This window comes from Gouania willdenowi, chromosome 22 (genome assembly GCF_900634775.1).
Source record: "Gouania willdenowi chromosome 22, fGouWil2.1, whole genome shotgun sequence".
NCBI classification, from domain to species: Eukaryota; Metazoa; Chordata; class Actinopteri; order Blenniiformes; family Gobiesocidae; genus Gouania; species Gouania willdenowi.
In genome coordinates this window covers 23,757,423-23,775,720 of record NC_041065.1, presented here as the reverse complement: position 1 = coordinate 23,775,720, position 18,298 = coordinate 23,757,423, and the positions used below count along the sequence as shown (strand labels likewise).

The 18,298-nt window shown below is 37.3% G+C and overlaps 1 long non-coding RNA gene across 1 annotated transcript in view; it reads right to left on the bottom strand.

Moving 5' to 3' along the window:
• LOC114456223 (uncharacterized) overlaps nt 1-18,068 on the bottom strand; it is a 43,218-nt gene extending 25,150 nt beyond the window's left edge. Inside the window, exon 1 of the long non-coding RNA XR_003672814.1 lies at nt 17,599-18,068. This is a non-coding gene — a long non-coding RNA (uncharacterized LOC114456223). The remainder of the gene's footprint in view (nt 1-17,598) is intronic.
• Nucleotides 18,069-18,298: the final 230 nt, after the last annotated feature.

The window sequence follows — 18,298 nt, the reverse complement described above, 5'->3', positions numbered from 1 at the left end:
CTCAAATAAATCGTTTGTGTGTGTGTTGTGTGGTACTTTATGTAAAATTCTTATAGCTTTTTTTTGTTGTTTAAATAGTGGTTCAAGATACGTTTTGTAGTTATTACCCCATATTTCGGAGCAGTAGTTTAAGTGCGATGCTATGAGTGAAGAATAGATTGTTTTAAGTGATTTGGTATGTAGGATTTGTTGAAGCTTCCATAGGATGTAACTGCTTTTGGCAACTTTGTTTTTAACTATTTGTATATGTTTTTTCCAGGTCAGCTTGTCGTCCATCCACACTCCTAGTACCCTATATTCTTTTACTTCTTCTATTATTTCCTTGTTTAGTTTCAGTCTTATATCTACCATTTTATTTCTCTTTTCGAAATTAATGAATTTTGTTTTACTGACGTTTAGGGCTAATTTGTTTACATCTAACCAAGTTTGAATTTTTAATAGTTCCTCATTTGTTGACTCTATTAGAGTGTTAATGTCTTTGCCTGTGCATAGAATGGTTGTGTCATCTGCAAACAACGTTAGTTTGAGGCAATTTGAGACTTTGAAAATGTCGTTTATGTATAGAATGAACAGTTTTGGCCCTAAAATTGAACCCTGTGGAACACCACATTGTATAGTTTGGCATTTTGATATGTGTTCTTCAAAGTCAACATATTGTTTCCTATTTGTCATATAGCCTTTAATCCATTTTAAGGCGTTGTACTTTATTCCGTAATTTTGAAGTTTTTGTTCAAGAATATCGTGATTAATTGTGTCAAAGGCTTTTTTTAGGTCCAGAAAAATTCCGAATACAAATTATAAATGGTTGGTTTAATGTGTTTAGAAGAAAATGGCTAAATTTGCTTTACACCAGTCATTTGTTGCATTTCTACACCCAACCGTTACTGAGTAATATATTATTGTTTGTTTTAAAATTACTAACGGGAGGGTGAAAGTAACCAGTAACTTCTACTTTGAGTACTATTTAATTGAGCTACTTTTTACTTGTACTAGTATTTTATGTATGATTTACTATTTCAAGTAACAGTACTTCTACTTGAGTAGGATTTAACGGTATTCTTTACGCCTCTGCTTTTGGGTTATGTTTGCCTTGCCTTGGTGTAAATCCACTCTGAAGAAGAAGTTACTTCTAGCTGCAGGATGAATGAATGCAGCATGTTGGAGTCACATCTAAATAAAGTGTGGATTCATGCCTCTGGCTGCTCCTTTCTCAGCTCAGTTCAGGGAACAAGTCAGGACAAGAGTCTAGCTTTAGGACTGTTCACTGTATGAGAAGATTTAATTAACCCCATCTCTCTCCCTCTGTGTGTGTGTGTGCGTGTGTGTGTGTGTTTCTAATCCATGTCAGCTGAGTCATTTTGCGGCTACCACCTCTGCCTTTTAATAGCCCCTTTTGTAATGACTCAATATCAGGTGCTTATTATGTTAATTGTGCGCAAATAGTGGCAGAGTGTTTTGGAATGACACGCTGAGTTCACAATACAACATGATACACACTACTGAGTTTACACGAATGATGTGATACCATATTTTGAAAGAGGAAACAAGACCAAAACAAAATAGTTATTTATTCATATTATTATCATATTTATTACATGACAAATTATTTGACTTTGAACTCTGTGTAATTAAACAATATACAACTAAGCAAAAACTTAAAGTGGCACTATAAACCAATCTGAAACTAGAATCACAGAGCTAATATACTGTATGCTCCTCATCATCATGACATGTTTTTTTTTTTTAAATCCACAGTTTATAGTACCAGAGCCGCAATGGCGGTTCATTAAGTCTCACAATAGTTCCCGGAAGAGAGCAGTTGACTATTGCAGTGCAATGGAGCTGGAGCAGAATAGACAGTTTGTGATGCACTTTTGAACGGTAAGACGTTTAAATTATCATATTGGATATTATTATTATTATTATTATTATAAGTGTATCTAAACCCATTAATGTGCATTAAAGCATGTTAGTGGATTATTATTAATAATAATAATACTATTCTATATACACATATACATGATGGTGTACTGTATACATATTGTAAATCAATGCCGTTATTGATGACAAATTACAGAAAATCCCAGTAATGTCTCTCGGAATCAATGGATTCAAATTGCCCGTCAATAACTTCCAGGAACCATTTGAGTCTGCATGAACCACGTGACGATAAAGTGTTTCAAACTTAATTTGTCGCAATTCTCTCTCTAAAAGGCTCTGTATAGTATATAAACTTTTAAAAGTCCCATGTCATGCTATTTTTCACCTATCTCCATTTGTTCTAAGAACCCCAAAAACATAGTATTTGAGGTTTATTTTCCCAAATTTGCCTTTTTCCTAGAGTTTTAGCCTCTGAAAAGTCACTTTCTGAGCAACTCTACACAAACAGGCTGATTTACGGCCTACATATGCATATTAATGAGTGGGCGTGTCTGTAGACAAGACACTGACTTCCTCCTCCTCGCATGGTGACGTAGGGCCAGCGGACGGCCCGCCCTCCTCCCACTCCGTAGCCGAGCTCATGCTGCTTTATAAACACTAGACAGAGCGTGGGGGCGGGGCGTTCACCGGTACAGACATAGACTGTAGAAAATACATGCATAGCACTGTGTAAAGGACGCTGAAATGCTCACCTTCATGGGCGTGTTTGTTTACATGTCAATCACGACAGAGAGCTTCCTGGAGGCGCGGCTTCTCCAGCTCAGTGCCGCGTCAAATTTGTCATTAACATGGACCCTTTAAAGGTCCACATACACTTCCTGTACTGACCTGTGGGGGCAGCAACATGTCTCTGCTGCATCTGTTCTATTAGAAAGAGAACAACAACAGTTGAGGGTAGAGAAAGTCAGCATGTTGGAATCTGAAAGGAAAACACCCCCCGTGTGATATAACGATACAAATCGAACTCTTGATGAGAAATCTTGTGATGTTTGTTTATGAGCTTAGTGTTTGGATTCAAATCCTATGACGACATATTATACTTTTGAGTTAGTCTTTGCATGGAGGGATTTATGTATTTTCCATTTAAATTTGTTCTGTGATTGATTTATTTTGATTAATTTTGATTTACCTAATGAGGCCTAAACAAACAACCAGAAGTGAAGTTATCCATTCCCATTAAACACATCCATCGTTTTGCACTGTGAAGGAATATCACTAACAGTTGTGTCCAGGTTAAAGAACATTCTTTAAAACTAAAGCTGGTGCAGTTTCTTTTAGCACTAAGTGTAAGTGTTCTTTTAATAGTTTAAACAGCATCTCAGTCCAGTGACAGAGCTCTTTGTGAGGGCCCTGTGCAAGATGGTGCAAAGGGGCCCAAGTTGGCCTCACTACATGGAGAGGTTCCTAATCCACATGAATGGTCCAAGAACTGATGAATGATGGTTAGCTGTCAATCAAAGAGCCACAGCTTATGATGGCAATTTTTTTTATTATCCTTATATCCATTAATTATCAAGCATATGGAGGATAGACAGGTAAGTTTCATCCATTGACTCCTCTTTGGGCCCCCATATTGGCTCATGGCGCACTATGCATTTACATAGTCAGCCTATATCCAGAAACGCCTATGTCCAGCGATATATTTAAAATGCATCTTCATGCAAAAAAATAAAAAATAAACAGAAAAATGCTAGAGATTTGTGTCATCAAATGGTTAATGTGTTTTTTTTTTTTTGTCTTGGATTGCAACAGGTCTGCTGACCAAGTAAAGGTTCATACACACCACTTTCTGTTTTGGGAACCATCTTTAGCACCTTCACACACATACACTTTAGATTCACACCAGGTGCCAAAACCACCCCAGGGATGGGGTCAATTACTTTTTCATTTACAATTACATTTTTATTATCATTCTCAATTACAATTCAGTTATGATTGTGATAACCAGAATTTTTTCGCTCACACTTTATAATAACCATCATCTATAAAGGTAGATGATGGTAAATAGATGGTTAATGAACTTTTAGTTAATAGTTATTTACTGTTAACAAACAATGAAATGATAGTTAATAATGTTTTTAATGATTTGTAATGCTATAATTGATGTTATCTGAACAGTTTATTGATGCACACATTATAACATTTTATACACTTTATAAAGTGTTTGTTAATGATTAACAAATAATTAATAAACCTTGATTATGGTTTATAAAACATCTATAAATATTACAGACACACATGGACCAGATATTTGTTAATGGTTTATAAATGTTTTATGAAGCATCTATTTTCATTATTTATAAAGTTGGAAATGAAGATTATAATCCCTTACTAATGCTTTATAAAGCATCTATAAACATGTTTTAGACAGATAACTAATACTTTACTTATGGTTAATAAATGGTTTATAAACCGTCTACAATCATTATCTGGATGGTTATTGTAAAGTTGGAACAGATATTTATAATACTTTGTAAAAACCATCATTTCATTGTGTGTTAACAGTAAATAACTATTAACTAAAGGTTAATTACCTATCTGTTTACCATTATTTACCCTTTAAAGATGATGGTTATTATAAAGTTTTACCCTTTTTTCCAATTTCAAATAAATTACAATTATTATTTTTCCCTTGAAAGTCAATTACAATTACTTCCTCAATCACTAAAGTTCAATTACAATTTTACTAACTTTTATTCATATAGTGTTGTGGTGATTGTATGCATTCTTTTATGTGTACAATGTCATTTTAGCATCTTTACATTTTAATTTTAGTGCATTTATTATGATATCTTATGTAAAAGCCCAACTAGGGACAAGAGTTAGAATTTAGCAATAGTTCTAAACTCTTTGTGCAAAACATCAGTTACATTCACAGCATTGTGAACTTTTATTACATCTTGACTCTAACCACTAACACTTCTAACCCTTACCACCTGTATGAGTGTGGGGAAACATATTTTCATCTGTTTTAACTACTGATGGGTCATAAGACCATAGACCTGTTTTGTGTTTAATCAAATTGTAATTGAACATTTTAATTGAATTTCCATGGTAATTACAGTTACAAAGTCAATTATTTGAACTCAATTCCAATTCAATTACGATTATAAGGTCGACAGATTCTTGAAATTACAAAAATTACACATCATCAATTATGCGATTACAATTATAATTGACCCCAACCCTGTTTGCAACGCTCCACTGAGCACAAGTATGCTGCACAAGTCAGCAAATAAATAAATCAAAATCTAAAGAAAAGGTGATAAAAACCTAGAAGGTGAAAAGTAAATACTGTAAGCCTACAAACATTTTGAGCTTGTTTCTAATTTGAAGTAATCTAGTTCAAAACTTAGTTGTGAAAACTTGTGCAACAACAGACTGAAGGCACGGCTCTTGTTTTAGGATTTCATAATAGTTTGGGCTTCTCTGAGATTTGTCTGGATGTTGTCACCGCCTGTGACTTTGCAGATGATTTTAGGCTCTGGATGTCTGCCAAAGGACAAGACAAGCAGACAAGATAGAAAAGAGTTACGCATTGTATACAAGGCAGTAGCCTGGAGGCTAGAAAAACAAGTCTAGGACTACGAGGTCAAATGTCACCGTGATCTCTGTGTAGCTCCAGCCGGACTCATCAGCTGCAGCACAATTACAGGAGGATGTTCACAGGGGGTTGATTTGCACCTAAAATGTCCTGCATTAAAACAAATAATTATTTGTATGTTAAGGAAATCCCTGCCAAAAACCCCAATAATAATAAAAATAATAATAATTTCATGAAAATCTGAACTTTAGTCTCGTGAAATGCTTTTGTTATCGCCCCCCCTCACCCTCACAAATACTGATTCACTATGCAATCTAAACTAATGTGGATCTCATGATGGACGGTCATCACTGCTCTTGTGATTTGACAGACAGTGGCGCCACTGTTAGATAATGACCTCTTGTATGATTCACAGAGATCTGTGTGGTACAACCATTAAGCTTAAGCTGCAGGTCCTTAAATCATCCTGTTTGTCTTATTGAATTTAAGGAGGCAATATAGTAAGAGAAGCCCTATTAGACTGATGTGTTTCAGTCTGCTTTGGAAAGCTTGAAATAACTTAGTCTTAGGGCTTTACCAGCTGGACGTATGCCGTTTTGTTGCCAGAGAAGTCACAAAGTTGTCTGTGAAAATTCTGATTCATGGTGTGTAATTTCATTTGGAGGAGTGACTGTTGGTCTGAACCAAACAAATAAAGGATTAGGGCTTGTAGAGCCCACAGTGATTCACTCTTTTGATGTGTCGTTGTTATCTTAAATATGGCCGGGCTTTAGAATACAGTCAAAGAGTCTCTGCTGTGTTTTATTAGCAGCCCAATGTAAAGGGGCCCTGTCCAGATAAGAGGCCCTTTATGTATGGCGTTTCCCCAGGACATGGAACCTCAGGGCCAGGCAGGAGATATTAGATGATCGGAGTCTGGAGCCTGACGTCCTTGAGCCAGCTGTTCACACAAATCCTCCACGCACCAACTAAAGGGAGGGCACACGGGGGCAATAAAGTTGGGTCAGGTGCAGGCGACATGCCAGCACTATGACTTCAGTCTGGGGCCCAATTGTGTGATTGGGTGCGTGGAGTATATTGTATAATTACAATAGCTCAACCAAGCTGATCTATTTATTGGCCATGGTTAAATGATGTTTTTTTTAATTCGGAATTAAAGTATTCTGCTTCGTGTTTACATGAAAATAGTCATTCCGATTTGAGGTTTACATGGAAAACAGGTTTATTCTGCTTTAATCAATTCTGCTTTAGGTCTGGGGGTTGGGAAGGCTTCTGATTGGACAGGGGGCGAACGTGACATATCACGTCTATCGGGGAAAAACATACAAGGAACCTTTTATTTTTGGCTACAACATAGAAGACCACATGAGAACTGTTTTCATTTTTATTTTAATTGTAGTTTAAAGCAGCAGCTTGACAATAACATATTGTTTCACTTTGGTCCTCTGAGCAGGAAAAGGGAGATAGGAACTAATCGGAATAAAGCAGCCACCTAATTCGCATATAACTTTGATTCGGAAATACATTTTCATTTGGAATTAAGTGTTCACAAGTTCAGTTTAAATAGGATTTAACTTGTATTATGATTTAAAGAGGAATTAAAGCTCTCATGTCAACGTGACCATTGTGCATTTGATTTTTCTAGTAGTCAATGTGCACATTGCCGATTGAATGGTGAATTTAAGCTACTCTATGAATGGGTTCAAATATTTGTAAATCTGACTGAAAAAGAGCCACGAACCTCCCCGTACGTCACTGCACTTACACGGTGGCCATGGAGGCTGAGTTTGAAGCCCTCCTGGGCACGTCCACAGCAGACTGGAGAGACCCCTTCCAGACAGCCTCAACCTGGGGATGCAGTTACAGGATGAGACTCTGGAGCAGGTGGAAGCGCTCATCATATCTCATGTAGAATATGAGAATGAGCATCTGAATGAAACATATTTTATTTATTTTATTTTATTTTTATTTGTCAGTTCCCCCCCCCTCCTGAGGGATTGCCACCTCATTGTGGTCAGGGGGTTTGCGTTCCTCAGTGACCTTAAGAGCTATACCAGCAGGAGCTTAGTCTTCAGGTGAGACACCCATGTTGGACAGGTCTGAAGGTAGAGCTAACAACCCAAACACTGTTACTATAAGCACAGGGGTAACAAAGTCCTGGAGCATGATGTGTACATATTCATGTTTCTGACTGCCCCCCTCATATATTCCTGCCTACAAACAGCCCTGGTTTGCACCCACTCTGTGAAAAAAGTGCATAGAATAAAACTTGGAAAAATGGAATTTAACATGTACATAAATGTAAATTATAAAACAAAATTTTAAATGAAAATAAAAATGTGCTTACTATTCTGAAAAAAAATCTAAAGTAGATTACACTCAACTTAGTCAAGGGGATCATTTTGTCTTACATGATGGAGAGTTTCTCATTTCATTATTCAAGACCTAAAATGCTGTGTTGCAAGCTTTTATTTCTTTATTTATTGAAATAATATTTGTATGTGGAAATAATTTTGTACTTAATATCTTGACACTATTTTATTTAATATTTACTTGCTAACAAGGTGATGAGTTGACAATGGCATTTTGTGTACTTTTCTTCTTTAATTTAACTTTTCTCCACAAATTAGCCTCACTCATTTCACCTGTGACTCCCAGCTGCAACTAATCTTGTCGTCTCCCTCTGGTGTATTTAGTCTCTGTCTCTGCGTGTGGCAAACTGTTTGTCACTCCATGTTCGTCTCTGCGTCAATCATTTTTACCTGCATTTTTGTGGCGATCTCGTTATTTTATTTTGTTAATGTCTTTGGTTTTTTTTTAGTTTTTGTCTTCGTCATTGCTCTGCAGCTTTTCATTTGATAGTTTTGCCCTTGCTTGCTGAACTGATCATAAAAATTCTATTTTTTTTTTCTGTGATCTTAAGTTTATATATAAGGTTCAAATTCCTTTGGTTTTTCATTCAAAGAATTTGAAAAATCTAATTTTCCTTGTTTGGGTGAAGTGATTTTTTTAATGGGTTGATGGTATTTCAGACCTGTATTAAAACCCTATTGAGCAGTGTGGTGGCACTACAGGGGGTAGTTGAGAGAAAGTGGAAAATTAACTAACAAATAATGAAAAATATGTTTATTTTTAATTAAAATGTGAATCATAATAATGATGGCAATTATCTTGATAAGAACATAAACTGAAAATACAAGGGCCAGTCTTGGTCCCACATCCAGTGGGAGATGACCAGAAATGATAAAAACTATAGAAATATATTCATTCAGGAGGAACTAAATATGGTTTTATTCCACCTATTTACAATGGGATTCTTTCAAATGTGTGTTTATCACTTATTTATTCCATCTTTATGCTTTATAGTTATTTTTTTCATACAATTCTAAGCAAAATGTTGAAGGCGAACAAAAGGGGGTTATTTGGATTCAGAAAGAAGAGAAAGGGGGTACTTGAGCCAAAAACGTTTGAGAACCACTGCTATAGAGGGCAAGAATTAGTTAGTTAAAATTAAGATAATGTTTTACTAAGTGCCGTCTGTAAAGTCTTTCTATGATCAAACATTTTCTAATTGGCGTTTGGGAGTTCTAGCAAACACATTAACTCTGGTCAAAGAAAGAAAAAAAAAAAAAAGACCATTAAAACTGATGAATGCTTTGAGCGTGCATGGCTAATCTCTTCCCAGATATAATAGAGAGGCGGTGGTGATAAGAAGTTATGAGTAGGTATAACACTGTCGGTTCCTCCTACACAGAGAGCTCTGTCGGACATAAAGGTCCCTGAGCAAGCACAAAATCTGCCACATGCTCCCAATCATCTGTTATGTCTCATGTTTTTGTTTTTTGTTCAGCTCATGTAACAACAAACTATACCATCCCTGGAACTGAGGGGGAAAAAAAAAAATCCCCCGCCACAAAAAAACAAGTGACCAAAACAGTGTGAAAACAACTCCAGCTGAAACAAATTGACACAGAACTCCTCAAACAGTTAGTGTACGGCCCCTTTAAGAAACGAAGAGGATGAGTCCCCCTCAGGGGCCGAGGCTGGGCTTTGTTTAAAAACTGCACGCTCCAATCTGCTGCAAGATGCTGACATCGGCAGAAGCTGGGCTGGAGGTCAGATGAGGTCGAGGCTAGCCCTCACCCACTGCGAAATCAAAACAACCTGGGCAGACCCTGCAGGAGGAAGAAGACGGGGAGCCAGAAAAGCATAGGGAGGGAAGACGAGAGAGAAACAACCTATTTTGGTTCTGACTAATGCTCATTTTCATTCACTTGATTTGGATCATTGCAAAGAGGCCATTTTTACACTCACACAATAAGGAGTTAGATAATCACATGTGGTGAGACAAACGTTTCCCCTTAAGTAGACAACTGTTGCCCTTCTTTAACTACCGGTTCTCTGAAGCACTTCTGTTCGCACAATAGTTTTTTTAAACCTTTTTTTATGCACCTTTCCTCCTTTTATACAAAATCTATCAACGAATACCATTCTTTGGCAAAAGTATAATCAAACTACTACCGTACTCTGTTTTCCTGAGTCAGTCAGTCAGTCAGGGGGCAGGATGTGTCCCTGCTGTGGCGACACAGCCTTTCAGCAACCATGGTTGGAACTTGGAGCACAGTGACCTGACACTCACACACTGAAATACTAACAAGTCGTGTTTAGAAGACCTCTGCACGACTTAAATACAAGAGAAAGATTGACAAACTGCTTTTAGAACCTTTGGCTTGACAACAGTTGATATAAACAGTAGATGTAATAAGACAAATCACACACGGGTCGTTATCCTGTGTTTGAAATCTAAAAAAGTGTAGTTAGTGTGGGTTTATACTGTAGTTGTATGATCCATTGTTGTGCTTTGATAAATATCAGGGGTGAGAAAGATGTGTTTAAGATGCTCTGGCATTAATTTGCTCGTATAGAAAATTTTAGCAATTGTTTTGGTTGAACTCAAAGCATTTCCAGTCAACGTCTGTGTTCAAAATGGCATACCAACGTACTACTCATACTAAATTTGATGTCAAAATTAGTATGTCGTGTGTCCACATTAGATAGTATGAAAAAATGATTTTGCGAGAAATACCCGGATGTATACTATATCGGCGCGTTTTTAAGGGGTGCACGGTGGGCACACCAGACCGGTGTTACGGTCCGAATTTACCTTGAGATCGATTATGAGCATGCGCACTACCGGAAAATGAATTTCTGCTAGTTCGGAGGTAAACTCAGTTTGTGACACTGGCCTCAAGCCAAAAACTCAAACATCCCCTTTTCAAAACAAAAGCATCTCTTGTCTTCCATTAGTTTTTTGTAAATAGGGCTTTTGTTATGACGTTAACTATTGACAAATTTAGTCAGTAGCACAATGGCAGGTCTTTGAAAATCTTCAAATGCATGAAATGTGTATCTGTGAGTTTTATGAATCAAATGACCACATGTTGATATTCTGCTTGGTCCCTTTCTCGCTTAAAATGCTTTTGGAACTTTCAAAGGTGATATTTAGCATCAGTGTGCTTCGAAATGCATCTTGGGAATCTTCGAAGTATATTTCAGTGGGAATGGTCATCCTCGGTCATCATCCTAACCATACTTATAGTATATAGTAGACAGCAGTGCTTAATTTGTAAATCATCAGCTGCCGAAGCAAATGTTGTGTGGTGTTGTTTTGGCACTAGGAGAGTGACAAAAATGTAATTCAATACATTTTTTAAAGTGCCTTGAGACCAAATAAGCCAATAAACAGTATATACTCATTGAGTTTGTAGTGTATAGTATGGAGTGTTCCATTTCGAATACACCAAAAATCTAGAGCAATTTATACCAAACACAGGAAGTATCAAAGATGACGTAACCCTAACCCAGAGACTATACAGGTGTGAAAGCTCCCAAAATCAGGCTGGATAATGACTAACGCTGACAAACAAATGATCCTCCAGCCAAGGAGACTGGTTTGTGTGATGTGCAAAGCTGAGACGAGAAGAAAAGTGAAAATACCCACACTATACCTCTACCTCTGACAAGACAGAAGACTTGTATGTATCTACAGCTACCGGATGCAGGTTATCATTGTTACCATATTCTCTGCAGAGGACAAACAAACGCTGGTACATACACACGTGCTCACAAACTCCGTCAACCTTCCTTGACCACATTTTCTTTTTTTTTTTTTTTTTTACAACAGCAACCTGTTCAACATCTGCCTGTCATGGCTGTTGAACTTTTAATATTCTCAACACGGGGAGTGTCAGAACTTTATACACAGAGCTGCATTTAAACTTAGATCTCCTTGTGGTTGTATTTTATGGAGGTCTAAATACAACAAAAAGACAGCAAGTGGCTCCAAGTAGAGAAAGAAGAAAGAAATTCACTGTTAGCTGTGCTAAAGGCACTGTAATTCACAGGGGAGATGGGGCACTGCTTTAATAAAACAGACAGCCATATGACTGATGCTAATGTTCACTGCATAAAATGTTTATTTAAAAATTTCAGTCCTTCTCTTTTGTGTACTGTAAATCTCAAAGTGAGATTACAGCAGAGGAAAGCTTGACCTAAATGCATTTACAGTGCTGGCGATGGGCGTGAGTTTACAATAAATCACGTCTTTAGTTCATAATGCCAGGACAGAAAACTGGACACTATCCAGGGGACACTGGACACATGTGTTCATGCTGCACAAAGGCTGCCCTTCCTGCTTTTATCCCCATCAGGTGCTAACAGACAGACAGTGGAGACCATGCATGCTGTGTTTACTTTACTAATGTCTAGCTAATCAAGCGCTTTTAAAAATCCAAACATAGGACTTTGATCAAAAGATCAAGTAACCTCGGCTGATGTTTTTACAGAACTCCTGAACAATAGCAGAAGTGCTGTATGGTCGTCTACAGCAGTTTCTCAAATGGGGGTACGCGACGGCACTACGGGGGGTCCTTGAGAGAGTGTAGAAAACTACAAATGAAATCATTAAAAATATGAGGTTTTATCATGTTTATTTTTAGTTAAAACTTACATTACCAGCAACTCACAAAATGACAACAAAAACCGTAAATGAGAGAAAAATGCACAAGATCACTACAAAATACACAAATAACAGAGAAACATACAAAACTACATAAGAAACAACCAAACAACACCAAAAACACACGCACACTGAGAGAATTATCTAAATAATACCAACAACACAAAAAACGACAACGAAAACACACAAAATAAGAGACACTGAAAAATAAAAAGAACAAACAAAAACAAAACACGCAAAATTACACCAAAACACACAAAATGATAGAAATGATCTTGATTAGAACATGAACTGAAAATACATCAGGAGGGCGATGATAGGAAACGATGAAAATTATAGAAATAAATATATTCAGGAGGCACGAAATACTGTTTCATTCCACTTATTTATACCGTTAGATTCTTTAAAATGTGTGCTCCATTATTATGTTTTAGCGTTGTTTTGTTTTTTTACAGAATTCAAAGCAAATTGTATTAGTTGGACATAAGTGGGTACTTGAACCAAAAAGGTTTGAGAACAACTAGGCTACAGCATAGTTAAAGATATGTTTCATTTCAGGTTTAAATGTGACCAACAAACAAAGAAGACGAAGACTAACTGAATGCTTCTTAATTCTCATTAGGACTTTTATCGGGACACTGCAGTGAAATTGGTTAAAAATTAAAACAAAAGGTATTCTTAATGTGAAATGGTGTGATGTAGGGATTGGGATGTACAAAGCATATTGACACACAATAGTATGTACAGACACCCACGCTGTGATTCAGGCAAACAGAGTCAGTCTCCAGCAGGGATCTGTCCTCACCAGTAGGCCTCAGGGAACACCAGACAGAATATTTAAGACAGGCTTTCCTAATCCTTTTATTGGAAATCACACACATACAGTGACACACACACATGCATGCAATATATGTGTCTGATGAGAAGAATGACAGAAAAGCCCTTCATAACATCAAATTAAGTCTTCTAGCTTTCAACCGTTTATCTTTTAATACATTATTTGTAATCATACCTGCATATTCTACTTTTACTTTTTCTTAAACAAGTTTATTTTAGACAGTGGGGTGACCATGTATTGCGCTCCAAATAACAGGACTCATGGCAATAGCCATGAGATGGTGAAAGATGCTAGTACTGTAGTTTGTTCAAAGATATCTGAAATAGATGACCTCGCCCAAGTGTCTGTTTTCTGTACTCATAAGATAGAATAGATTAAAATTCAAGTTTTCATAGATTACTCAAGAGGCTTCTCTACATGTCTCAATGTGTGAAGTATGCATGTTCTCTTCTGCCTACCTGACTTTGACCTACGCTATAGGTCTAAAAATGTCATTGTCAGTGTACTACATCCTACTCCAGCAAACCCTTTTAGTCCTTTAATGGTACCAGTCCTTGGGGTTTTACAGGCTCTTATTTTGAAAGTGAAACCCTAATCCTGTCATGTCATCAAGTAGCAAAACCACCATGTTTTTTTTTTGTTGTTTTTTTGAAGTAGTTCTCAGAGGTGAGTTGCTTGATGCTAATGCTAACTGAGTGTTCACTGTTCTAAGAAAGAGCTGTGCCCTTGATAAGAGATGCTTTTCCCAGAAATGTAACCAACCAATGGCAGCGACCGATGCTTCGGCTGTTGTGTTTGACAGTTTGTGTGGGTTATTGTTGAGTGGCAGAACAAAAGGTCATGTGCCTGATTTTTGTGGTTGCGTACGAGTCTTTTGAAATGCTCTGAAACTACAAGTAAAGCATCACAACATATGCTGATAGGCACCGACACAACACACATGAGATAAACACTCTCACTCCCCCTGACCACTCTTTCTTTCTAACTATCCGTCAGTTGATGAGAGAATTGTTATCATTGGCGGCAGGCCGGCTCCTTACTCCCAATAGAAGCCAGATGATTATTTTTGCTGCCTGGGGTTTAGACCTTACCCCTTCAGATTCTGTTACTGGAACTTTGGACCTCTCAACAGGGTTTCAGCTTAAGTAGAGTTTCGATGGAGCGAGATGAAACAACACCACAAGCCACAATTTTAACATAATTCTGAATTGTTCTAACTGAAGGAGAGTTGAGGTTTTCAAAAAAAACGTTTGTTCAATAATGTAAGGCTATTGGGGCTTTCCATTTTCTCTGATTTTTGTATTTGTATTTTACCTCATTACACACATTTTTACTGGCTGCTGGTAGACTCAAACAAAAGAGAGCCCTACTGAGCACGAGCAGCTTCATTCTGTGGCTTCAAATCAAACTAAATCAGAATGGCACTACAAACCACCACATTCATCTACTGGAGTTACTGGAGACTATCGCAGTTTACTTGGTGAAAAAAGAACTGGCAACATTTTAGATGATTTTGACACTTATGTTTTTCAAAAAGGTAAAATCATAATGCATTGATATGACTAAATTAAAATGTTCTAAGAAGTCTATCAACAAGGCTTTATCAAAAAAAAGTTGTTAAAACAGGACTCTTATAAGCTTATTAAAATATAAAAAACAAAAACGGATTATGTAGGAGGTAGGAGAGCAAAACTCTTATTGGTGGGTGGTGAATGATATCACCCGTCTTTCATGATATAATCAATAAATCAATGTTTCACCAAATAAATGTGATCTAGATTTTTTTCCACACTTTCCACTGATATACTGTATGTATATATGTGTGTATATATACACACACACACACAAGTATTTGTTTTTGTCAGCATTAATGGTGCAATTTAAATAAGATTACATGTTCACTCAAGCAGATAAATAATGAATTACTGCCATTATGCCATCATAACATAATCTAATCGCTAGAGCAGACATGGGCTCGTCTGTAAACGGTTGCATTTACTGGTTCAATAAAGGGGAAGAGATTCAAATTCTGATGTAGCTGGTTATGATTTATAGTCCGCAAAAACAGGACTGAATCATTCATAACCATTAGAGCGGACATGGGTTCGTCTGTGAACGGTCGCATTTACAGACCTTGGAGTCGCTGTTAGCTTACCAATAAACGGGAAGAGATTCATCACCTTTATAATAAGTGTTGACTAGGCCACTGGGAGTGAGGCCCAAGGCCAAGGCAGGCTGACTTGATAATATTGTATCATGTTTTTCTGCAGTCAGTGCCTTCTCCTCGCCCTTCTCTCTCTGCTCTGTTTCAGATGTCGTGAAGCTGATTATGGCAGTTCCTGATCTGTGGTTCATGGCTCAACTCGTCTGGGACACTTTCATGTTCTATCTCTCTATCCTGTTCTGTTGGTCCTTCTGTTCACTAACCCCAACCAGTCGACGCAGATGGCTGCCACCTCTGAACCTGGTTCTAACGGAGATTTCTTCCTGTTAAAAGGGAGTTGTTTCTTCTCACTGTCGCTAAATTCTTATTCATGTAGATCTTGTTGGGTTTTTTTCTTTCTTATTATGAATTTTTATATTTTGATAAGTGCATTGAGATGACTTTGTTGTAAATTGTGCTATACAAATGAAGTTGAATTGAAAGGGTAAAAGATAACTTACATTTTCCAAAATTTGGTAAAGGGACAGAATTGCCCGTACATAAGAAGTGGCTAATTCTGATAACTCTGTAACTCCGAACATTTTATTAATCTTCATTTCCAAGTACAATTAATGATTATCTGCATTTAAAACTGACTAAAGGTCACCATACTACAACCCAAAAACTATTTAGAGCAAGTCAGAAACGAGGTTTCGTCAGGGAATAAATGCATTACTAGCCAGTTTATCCTCTTGTCCATTCAAACAGGAACTGTAGTTGCCATGAAACAGTGTTTTTTTGTTGTTTATGTTGTTTTTTACTTTTTCTGATTATGTTTCTAGAGTGATTTAAAAAATGCTTTTTTTTTTTTTTTTTTTCATAAACACTTCTTTAACCTTTCCATGTAAAGAGCCCAACAGTATTTTGTGAGAAGGATGATGTGCAAAGCACCCTTGTTCATGGCATGAGTTGCCATTAACAACTGATGATTTCCTGCTTTAATTTCCTTAATAGCACTCTAAAAAGTCATCAGTAATTGAGTTGTTAACATGACATTGCAAATATAATTATGGAGAACTGTGCACGGAAACAAGGCAGCGTGTCACAACAGCAAACAGGTCAATATGATTTTGGCTTTTACCTGAGCCATAGACCTATATCAATGCGACCTGATGCGACCTTGTTATGCATGCATAAAAGTAGAGGAGTGGCTTCTGGTAGATTGCAGAGACAGGGGGAGGAACTGGAGCTGTTGAGGGCGGGACATCGAGATGTCCTCTCAAAAAGTCCGGATAGCAGCTTTAAAATGCTAACACAAATTCGTGTATCAACACTTAAATGTTAATATGATTTCATTTATCATACAGTTAGCTTGTAGCAAATCATACTTTACTGCAGGCACATGCACACGCGTGCACACCTGTTGCACACGTGTGTTTATTTTTAGCGGTAAGCGGGAGCAGCTGTTTGCCATTACTCATATCAGCGTGCACTCCTCCGCTCCCTTTCTGACCCACTGTTTCTTTATAAGCTGCTGGAGATACAGTCATTGTAGGACTGCGTTGGCTTATCACTGATAGCTTGGTTTTCCTGTTGCAGAGTTGGAGCAGCTTATATAAAAAGTTAACTTAGTTTAATCATTAACCACTATCACGCTCAGTGGTATCCTTTGTAAATGTGCAGATGGGAAGAACAAAAGGTTCAACAAATAAATAAATAAATCATTAGATGGTTTCTAAATTGTAAAATCCACAATAAAAAAAAGTGGTCAACTTTAGCTGAAGGGTGGTTAATTGTGTGAAAAGAAAACGATAACACACTCATTTGTGATCATGTCAGTCACAATCAGCCCACTGAAAGTCAAATCTTGAGAGATGGAAGTGGAAAAAAACTTTAAAGTGTGCGTAGCTGGGAAAACGTGAGGCAAGTCACTGAATCTTGTCATTAATCTGCATGTTGCATTAGAGATAATGTCAGGGTCTTTTCCTCCCAAAAGGCAGAAAAGGGGCTTTATTTCCTTTAATTTAGAGGACATTAATGACTTCCCTTTGGGTCCGAGCATAAACATCCAGTTAGTGTTTAACAGAGCACAATTATCCCAGTGGCGTGATTACCTCAGACTGGAGTCTATGCTGGCGTCCACCAGCAGTAATAACTGGCCAAAACGACATCAGCTTGTTTGGATTACATCCAAACTGCAGATCAGGCTTGGGTGCACTAGAGAATAACAATACAAAGAGAGAGATAAAGATTAGAGAGGGTGGGGGTAGAGGGAGAGAGTTGAATGTGTAATGGATTTTACAGTAAGTTTGCATTGCAGAGTAATAGTAGGTATTGGGGCAGTGAAGAAAAGACCGAAGGCCACTGGACAGGTCGGTAATTACAACACAAAACCTGTCAATACGAGTATGGAGCGCTTGTCAAAAGTAAAGAATCTAATCCACTGAGCTCGTTTCTCTAATCAGATGATTATTGAGCAAGTCCCACAATATGGATAATCAGCCTGCCTGTTGACACGCAACCGCCCCAAATCCAGACCTAGGCTGTCATTTAATCCATAGCTCAATGATTACACTTGATTACACAATCCTCTGTAAAAAGTGCACTCCAGTTCCCAAAATAATTTTAATGGCTTTCTGAAGAGGGGCTTTTTTTTTCCCATATTATAGAACAAAGTTATATAGTAGTGTACATTTTCACTATGTGGTACCTGGTTGTCTTGAAGTTATTTGTACTTAAAAAAGAGAGAGAGTGGAAAATCAACAAATAAATGGTCAGTCTTGGTCCCATATTAGACTTGATATGACTGGAAAT